The 9,706-nt window shown below is 48.3% G+C and overlaps 1 long non-coding RNA gene across 1 annotated transcript; it reads right to left on the reverse strand.

Moving 5' to 3' along the window:
- Positions 1–322: 322 nt before the first annotated feature.
- LOC103675851 lies at positions 323–8,462 on the reverse strand. Its single transcript, XR_571923.2, has 2 exons — positions 8,129–8,462; positions 323–1,265 (listed from the first exon to the last, which is right to left on the reverse strand). It is a non-coding gene; the product is annotated as an uncharacterized LOC103675851 (long non-coding RNA).
- Between the last annotated feature and the right edge of the window lie 1,244 nt (positions 8,463–9,706).

A 9,706-nucleotide genomic window follows, 5' to 3' on the forward strand; every position in this document is an offset into this window, starting at 1 on the left:
AAAGAATGGAGTGGATAGTTAGTTGCTATGCTATTTTATGTCACCAAGGTCTGAAGTAGCCCATACTAGTTTTATCTCAAGTTATTTTGACCAGCTCTTGGAAATGACTGAAGAATTTTGCTCTTACCTTCCAAAAAAAAAAAAAAAAAAAGCATGATAAAGATCCCCCTCCCCATTATCCTCAGGTGATTGGAGGGTAACCATGAATAAATGAATTTTACAGATAATCCCCAAACCTTATCTAAACTCTTATCTTGACCAAGAGCTTCCTCTTCTGCCTTTTACCAGAGCTGTGGACAAGAAGCAAATGGACTGTGACAAGCCGAGTTTTTATCTCCTTTTATTTCCCTCACACGCCTCCAGCGGAGACGCTAATGAACAATGACAAGGAAGACAAGACAGGTGGCAGGAGGGCAGAGAGAAGGAACAAAAGCCCGGATGGTCTGAGCCCTAACCAGGCAGCCCCAGGACTGGTCTTAAGGAAGCTGGGGGGCTGCAGTAACACCCATCACTGAAGGCGGGGAACAGAAGTGACAGGAGCCTGAGGGTGATCTCGCCTGGGAGCCTCGCTCCAGGGCTCACACAACGCTTTCCCCAAGTTTAGAGCAGTGCGCTTACAGGACAACACACTCCTTCCAGGGATCTGAGATTCTGAAGACGGTGCCCTCGCCAAATGGAAGAGAAGCACGCTTTCCTCCTGAATTTGGGTTTGCTTAGAACCTTTTCTCAGTCTGTGCAGCCCCTGAAGGCTTTGGAGTTTTGATTCGAGCCTCTGCCAAGTGGTAAAGCCCTTGCCGCACCCCCATCTCACTTTAGAGGTAGCCGTTCGGCTTTGATGTGTAATTTGAGGCAAGCTATCTTCTGCCTCCCCTTTCTTTTTTCACTGAAAACCACTGTATAGCCGCAAAGCTCAAGTACAGACGGGAGGATGGCTGCCCAGCAGCGCCATCTTAGAACGGGGGTGGGGGGCACTCAGTTGCTTAAACCTCAGCCAATGGAATCAGATAATCCTTTGTTGTTATATTTCAAATGTAACGTTTCAAACTTGCTCTGAGAAATGGTTAGGTATTCAGTGCTGAGACGTGAATCTGGCAGGTGAGGCAGAACGTAAGACTGCGCGCAGAGGAAGACAATGGTGTTTCATTATTCACGGGAACATGCTGCTGGTGCCTTTCAGACTGAGCTTTTGATGAACAGAGAATGTGCTCCGAACTTATTTTCCTTTCCGTGAAATCCTGACACAGCATTTCTGGTTTCAAAGGGAGCTGTAGAAAAAGACCAACAGAAACCCCACAAAATGAGACCACCTTAAAATCAAGTTTACTGGCTAAATGGGATTAGGCTAGAGTTGTGTTTTAAAAAGAATAAACCAGAAAAAACAAGTCTTTGCTGCATGGTGCCCACGTCTATCTAAACAGCTCTGAAGTCCAGATGCAAGCTGTCACTGGAGCATCTCTGGAGAGAGCGTGGGAAGTTAAAAGTCAGTGTTTTTGATTAATTAATAATCATCCTCAGCTGTGTTGGCAAATGATAAAAACAAATTGTCTGCCTTTAAAGTAAGGGTGGAAGATGTGTGCTTACCCAGAACCGAGGGGGAAGGAGGAAGAGCCCTGTTGGCCTAGTCTGCCCTTGACTGGTCTGGTGGTGGTTGAAGAAAAACGACGTTGTATGTCTCTTGCCCTATAAAATCATGATAACAACCATAGCCTGCGCGGTCAGGGAGGGAGCCGAAGGAAGCCAGTGTCTAAGGAATGGTCGAAGGACCATTTTGTGGCTACCAATTTGTCTTCTAGACCAACCCAACTAAGCATTTGCAGGAATAACTGTTGCTCTGTTTGTCATTGTGAAAGTCATACAGGCATGAGTCAGCAGGCTCCCTCTGAGTGTGTGTGCGTGTGTGTGCGTGTGCGTGTGTGTGTGTGTGTGTGTGTACTGGGATGAGATGAAATTTTATTGGTACTCTAGAGGAGAAATGCACAGCCCCTCTCTTTTTGAATATTCTGCCTATAAGCCAAACAATGACTCCATGTCACTCNNNCCTGAAGACTGTCGCTGCAACTGGGTGCCATCTTTCTCCCCCTGATCCTGTGGCTCATCAGCCATGCTTCTCTTAGAGGACTAGCCCTTTAACCCTGGTACCACAGCCCTTCTTCTCTCCTTGAATGTAGTGATGCTTTGCCTTTTGGGCAGCACCTCCCACAGACTCTTGGCGAGAGCAGACACGTGACACATCTGAAATACTGGAATGAATGGAGGCAGGCAGGACCGATGGGTGGGCCTACGCTGGATGCTGTGTTCATTCTGTGACTTGGTCAGTGGAAGTTCCACCTTCCCCAGTGGCTATTAGTTCTCCTCCTTCCTTCAGTCCCTACTGCCAGAGCCATGATGCAGGCTCTGGTTAATTTTTGCCTATTCTCTTCTCATGGTCTACAAATAACGCCCATCTCCGACCTGCCTCTGCTTTAATCCATCCCACACATTCAGTCCACCTTGATTCTCGCCCACCCTAGCCTCCAAACTTTCCTCATTTATCATCAATAACCCCCACACTCTACTCCCAATGATTCAAGAGCCTTCACACTGTAAACCCAGAATACTATTTCCATCCTAACCATACTACCCCTGACATGTGAAATGTCCAACATAGTTTCTCAAAAAATTCACTTTTAATTTCCTACTTCCATCCTTAAGGTAAAACCCCACTCAGCCTTCAGGGCTCAGTACAAATGCCACTTCTTCCATGAAGTTTTTTATTTCAATGTTGGATGTGATTTCCATTCTCTTGATCTCTGAGCATTCTGCTCCATGTCTCCTCCTCCCTTTGTATTCGACTATGTGCTCATTTAATTACTAGATTAGACGCCCCTGCGGGCAGAAAGGCCAAGTTCATCTTTGCCTCTGACCTGGCAACAGAGTGCTGGGAACCAAGAAATGCCACTTGCAGCTGGATTATATTCAGAGGGAAACCAGGTGGCCAGGCTCTCTTCCTGCTGGGAGTCTGTAACCGATGGCTGGCGGTCAAACCCAACCGTGATGGCAGCCTCTCAGCTAAGACTGGTGCCGGATGAACATGGAAATTCCACAACTCTAACATGATTGAATGACCATTCACCTACATTAGTTTCCTACTGCTGCTTAACAAATTACCACCAACTTATTGACTTAAAACAATGCCCATTAATTAGTTCACAGTCCTATAAATCAGAAGTCTGGCACAGCATGCCTGGGTCCTCTGGTCAGGATAACACAGTGTTAAAATCCAGGTGTTAGCGCTACTGGGCTCTTGTCTGGAGGCTCTGAGAAAATAGTCCACTTTTAGTGCTTTCTTGTTTGTCAGTAGAATCTAGTTCCCTGTGGTCATAGGACTGAGGTCCCTGCTATGATTAGGTTAGGGCCACTGTGATAAATCTTTTCTTAAGGTCAGCTGTGCCATTAAACATAACCTAATCGTGGGAGTAAAATCCATCATATTCAGTGGGTGTGCGCACAAGGGGAGCGAAACGGGAAATCTGGGGTCCACTTTAGAATTCTGCCTACCACATCGCCTTAAATAGCAATTTGAAGCCTCAGTAAGAGTAGAGGTCAAATCAATTTTGATCAGTTTTGTGGGAAAATGGTGGCTGGAGAGATCACCATGTTCCTTTAATGAGTAGAGAAGGACATCACAGAAAAGGGAAAACAGGAATTCTGGAAAAGTTGGGAGAGGCCTAGAATTCCTGAAGGGCCTTGGTGATCTAAAAAGGGGAGAGCTTTCCAGGCAGAGAACGGACATGAGGAAGAGGACGCAGGAGTGGATGACATCGCTGCTGAGCCAGACAGACCAGTGTGGACGGCAGAAGCAGTAAGGAAGGAAACATGCCTGGCAGCCCCAGTCAGAGCTGTAATTCTGAACCATAGTGTGTAGGGAAGTTGCTGGCATGGCCAAGGCCAAGGGACCAGGGGACCACCTTGGCAGATGTGTTGGAGCAAGTGGGGAGTCCAACTGGGACGAGTCTACAAGATGCCAGTTAGAGCTGGACAGCCCATGAGATGGCCAAGGGGTGGTATGAAGGGAGACCGAGGAAGGCAAAGCCTTTGGCCGTTGAGCAAACCTGCAGAGAACAGGCAGTATTAGGGTAAGATTCTCATGAAATGAGTGTCACAAAGGACTCTTGCTGTGGATAGAGCCAGAATTACTTTCTGAGACTACGGAGTCCAAGGCAGAACCCAGTGCTGGCCCAGGAGTCACAAAGTTTGAATTCTTGGGCCCAGTTTACTGCTGACTCATCTTATGACAGTGGGTGCCTTACTGGACTTTTCAGTGCCTTTGTTTCCTGATCTATACAATGAAAACCAACAAAAACGCTGCTGGCTCCTCAGTTTAGTTCGTGCGTAGAAAACACCTTGCCATCCCTGGCTCTTGGCAACATGCCTTTTCTCATCCCAGCGCTCTGCACTGTGGCTTCTGCTAGTGAGTTAATGACTCAGTGCTGAGGAGGAGCACAACACAGGTGCAGCTTGGCCTGTTATGGCCCACCTGTGGGTTAGAGACCTCCTCCCAAGCGGGCCCCTGGGCCCAAGGAGATTCACCTCCAAATCCGATATAAATCAGCTAGTAATTCTTGTGCAGGAGGCTCCCTTTAAGCTATATAATAATTCCCTTTCTAGAGGAACTCTTCTGGGGTTTCCAGGGTGAAGAATTCTCCAGAAGTCACAATTATATCACCACTCTCTTTCAAACCCTGTCATTCATGTTGTCAGGCGAAGCCCAAATGTCACTGTTGAAAACTGTCAAACTGTGAGACTACTATAAAGTCTTTGGCACAAGAGCCAAGCACTAGCTTCTAACCCGTGTGTCCCATAGATGTACTCGGGACATCAGGAGAGGCATTAATAGGAATCTATAGGGAGGCAGAAATCCATTCCTGCACGAGGCCCAGATCAAATCTTAGAACTCTCAAGATAATATCAGAAAGTCATTACCATGTCCTAGTATTTTCTGGCCTCCAACGAAATGCTTAGAAAGAGCTGGGCTGCCTTTTCAAGGACTTTGAAGAAGAGACAGTATTGGAACTGAGGAGAAACCCAAAGTTAAAGGGTTTTATGAGGGCTGCGACTTCCTGGAAGAACCCAGGACGAACCCTGACCAAGAAGTGATGTCGCCAAGGCTGCCTGCCAATGCACCAAACCTCAGAGAGCAGTCAGAACACCCATGGGATTCTGCTCCTACCTGGAGGGTACACAGTGTCAGGGCCTCCTTCAGTCCTAAGCAGAAAGATCCTTCCGGGACAGAACACATCTTGTGGCCTGAGGGTGCTCCATGGACCGAAGCATCTCCTAAGGTCTGGTCTTCTCCCAGCACACAGTCAGGCCCAGTAGTTAGGCAGTGTGGTCCCAACGTGGGACTGCTCTCTGTGGTCCCACCTGCCCGCCATTCCTAGATAGACCCACGGCCTACACAACTATCCTAGGAAGTACCGATTGGTTTGGGTCCCGTCCAGAATCTCCTGTGGTTTCTAGGTAGAGAGGCCTATCTTGATCCAAGGTCCCCCAAGGTCTCCTGGAGATTCTCACGGAATCTCTGATGACAGCCAGAGCTTATGTCAGAAAGGACCCTCCTCTGGCCTCTCTGCCTGACCTGGGAATTTCTTTCGGTATTGTTCTAGATTTGAGCAGTGCCTGGCCATGTCTTCAATTCCAAGTGGCTCTGCCTATAATAATTCTTGGTGTTTGTTTTTGTTTCTGGACATACTTCCTCTGACATCTAGAACTCCATTATGCCCTTGCTCTGTGAGTAGCGGGAATTCATCTTTTAACAGAAGGCCCTCTGCAGCTTGGGGCTCTGGTTTACTGACTTGCTTAATTCAAGGGTTTGTTTATAGGAAAGAATATTCCTAGGAATTCCACTACTAAGGGGTTGAGGGACTTGGGGGAAGTCACTGAATTGGTTTGGACCTCAATTTCCTCATCTACATAATGAAGAAAGTGGGCTAGAGCGGCTGTAAGGTGCATTTGGGCCCTAACATCCCATCATCTATGATGTAACCATTCTAGGGCTTCCCTGGAGACCTGCAGTGATTCATTCACACATGTTCATTCAGCAACTATTATGGGACAACTTCTGTGCTAGGTCCTGGGGAAATGCTGTGAATAAGATATGTCCCCTGTCCTCAAGGAGTTTATAGTCTAGTAAAAAAGTCACCAAACTTTGTTTTTGTAAACATACATAACTATTTATTAAACAATGTGAACTCAGCGTTGTAGGCTGAGACAACTGGAGGGCTCACCTCACTAGTCCCCTGAATCTCCAGGATCTCTTCATTGCCTGATGTGTAGTGTCTTAAACACTGTTGTTTCATATATTCTGTGTATTTGTGGGTCTTTTTTTCAGACCAGAGGGTAAATATGGTCTCTATTATTCCATATTGGTCAGAAGGAGAAGTCCCACCAAACATTTTTGACAATCCAATCCAATAAAAAAAAAAAAAATTAGAAACTGCATCCCCATAAAATTTATATTTATTTGTTAATTTTATATACATATATATTTGTGGATTAGTAAATATTAGTCATATTTGTTACTAATAGTAAAGCTTAATTTCTTTCCTCATTTTTAGATTAAAACACAGATATAGGGGCGCCTGGGTGGCTCAGCCATTAAGCGTCTGCCTTCAACCCAGGTCATGATCCCAGGGTCCTGGGATTGAGCCCTGCATCGGGCTCCCTGCTCGGCAGGAAGCCTGCTTCTCCCTTTCACACTCCCCTTGCTTGTGTTGTCTCTCTCTCTGTCAAATAAATAAATAAAATCTTAAAAAAAAAAACCACACAGATATAAATAGAAGTTAAGCCATTTTCTTCTTACACTTCATTGGACCTCCTGCGAACCCCGCAGGTCCCGAGGAGAGAGCTTCAGGAGTTTAGCTCTGTGAACTACCAAAATCAATTGAAAGATATCCGAGATACTTGGTATGGGTAACATTACATATTTTGTTCTAAAATAAGACAGTCAGAAATAGGGCCTGGGCACACTGGCTGAGACCAACTAAAGCTAAGGTTCTATAGAGACCGTTCTTTAAAAATAGAGTTCCTAAAAATGGCATCCCTTGATCCTGTTTGGCAAGTTTCCTTTCATATTTTCCCTTTACCTTGGTCAGGCCATATGTAAATGTCGAAAGGGTCCATCAATATTAAACTCACTCTCAGCGCTGTACTAGGTCATGTGGGCGGACCCCTGAGTACAAGTGCCCGTCTTGAGTTTAGCTGCACTTCCTTCCCCACCTGTGTCATGGCTGAGCTGCACCCGTGGGTGGGCTCTAACCACTCGCACCTGAAGAAAAAGAGCGAGCACCGGGATTGGGTCTGCATTTCCCTCCTAGTGCTTGAGAAGGTGTCAGGAGATGTGGCTTACTCCTTCCCCCCACCGCCCGCCCCCCTGGCGCACAGGACGGCAGCAGCCAGGGGGCCCGGGGAGGTGGCGCTGCTCAGGGCGGTTCCTCACTTTCACCCTCCTCCTGCTGCCAGTGCTGCTGCTGCTGCTCCAGCGGCTGCGCCCCCTCCCCCCACACTGCCAGCAGAGGGCCAGTGCCACTGACCAGCAGGAAATAGAATGGTCGCAGAAGGGGTAAGAAAGAAACCTATCCTTTCTTAGATGAGAGCTGTGTTTCCACCCTGGTCCACAGCTTCAAAGGGCAGCCGCTTCACAGGGAGAGTATTTGACCAAATCCGGTTTGCATGTTTGAAATAAGAAGACCATTTCTCCATCTCTGAGACTGAGTCCTAGAACGCCCCCACTCCCAGCAGCCTCGACGCTCTCTTTCCCTCACGCTCGGGCAGTCCAGTTTGTTCTGGCTGTCCCAGCCGACTGCGGACCCTCCAGGGAGGACGGGGTGGCCCACAAGCCCCAGAACTGTCCTCCACTTGGACAGTTTTGCAAACCTTTGCATAAGAACAGATTGCACAAGCCTGCATGTGTGAGGTTAAGGGAAGAAAAAGGGAAGAGTGTTTTCTGCTTATGACTGGGACCCTGTTATTCATTGGCTTGGCTGTTTCAGCTGAGTTTTGTGGATTAGGGGGCCAAGTCATGTCAGCACTAGAAACCTCCCTGGTCTCAGTCATATGTGCTACCCCACCTCTTCCCTGCAGCCCATACCATTCCTTTAAGAGAACCCTCCTTGTTTCACGCTTTCACAGAGCGAAGCTGTTCTAAGTGGTGTCTTGGGTGACACCCAGCTCACGCTGCCCAACAGAAGCTGAGAAGAGGTCCGGGGCATGGCTCTGTGGCCTCCATCTTCTGCCCTGCTCTTGCTTCCTGAGCTGGGCAGGAAGCAGGACTCACTGTGAGAGCCGCAGGCTGGTGTCTGGCAGCGGCCGAGCTTCCATCCTGCCTGGTGGTTCGGGGAAGGAATGCTGGTCACATGAAAGCCGGGGTGGCTGTGTAATGTGGGAGACAGTGAGTGCCATGTTCCCACACTGAAAGTCATGATGACACTGTTAAAAACGACTGGTGGGTGGGGGAAAGTGAAAGAAAAAGAAGAGGGGGAACAGAAACCAAAGTGAGCCAGAGAAGAATCCAGCAACAGTAACGGCCAAGGCATGAAGAGAGGCCAGGGACGGGACGGGCCTGGAAGGGAATCAGGGAAAGGTGGGCGGATGAGACGATGGGTAGGAGGTAAGAAATCAGGTCAAGGAAAGCACAATGAGACATGAAGAGAGAACACGTTCATTTGTCTGAAGTAATAGGAGGTGGTCTGGCAACACACACACCAACACAGAGTGCCGGAGGCCGGGTCCAGGGACACTCCTGGGTGCACCAGCTTCAGAGCCTCCAGTACAGGACAGATGAGACCCCGACAATGAAATCTGTGTCTCTGCTTGCTCACGGCCTACCTACGTTCAGGCAGAAAGGGCCTGTGAGACTCTCAGGAAAAAAGAAAGAGGATGTGAGGGCAAATGCCGAGGAGAGCCGTCTGCGCAGTCACAGCCCTTCCCGGAGCCAGTCCGCACGCGGCCCGCCATCTTGCAGGTGATGAGGAGAAGTAGAAGCCATGGCTTTTGGCCTCAAGAAATTCAGAGTCCAGGAGAAGGGACAAGGCGTGATACACGAAGCCATACGGAGCAGCGGTGCTCCTGGCGCTGCTCAGACGAGCACAGCAAGAGAAGACCGCTTGAAGGAAAGGGCGAGCGTGTAAGATAATCAAAGAAATGAAACACAGAAAGGCTTTCTTGACGATGTCCCTTGTGGAAATTAAAAAAAAAAATGCGGGAATTAAGTTAAACAATGTGGATCAAGTTGGATGAAAAATGTTAAAGTGGGTCAAGAAGCTTCCCCGGACGTGAGGACAGCACACATCCCACAGCACCCAAGCCGAGAGCAGGGCGCCGAACTGCCAGATCCAGACTTCCGGGTGAGGCGGATCTAGAGATAGGCTCTTCGAGTCCATAGTCAACATCTTCCTTTTTTTGTTTGTTTTACTTGGCACCCCAGGAGTCCTATTGAGCATTAAAAGGCCACAAGGAAAGACTGGTGAGAAGGCCCCTGGAGGGGGACAGCCTGCTGGCATGGAAGCAAGACTTGCCTTAGTTCGAGACACATGTTGGAAGACTACCTGAGATTAAAGATCAGATGAGTAACTGAGGTTGGAGGGGGGCCAGGTAGGGGAGGAGGGGGGCTGTACGCGTCTGAGTCAAAGAGGCAAGGGCATTCAACTCGCAATTGAGAAAAATGGAT

Source organism: Ursus maritimus, unplaced genomic scaffold, assembly GCF_017311325.1.
Source record: "Ursus maritimus isolate PB19 unplaced genomic scaffold, ASM1731132v1 scaffold_13, whole genome shotgun sequence".
Classification (NCBI taxonomy): Eukaryota; Metazoa; Chordata; class Mammalia; order Carnivora; family Ursidae; genus Ursus; species Ursus maritimus.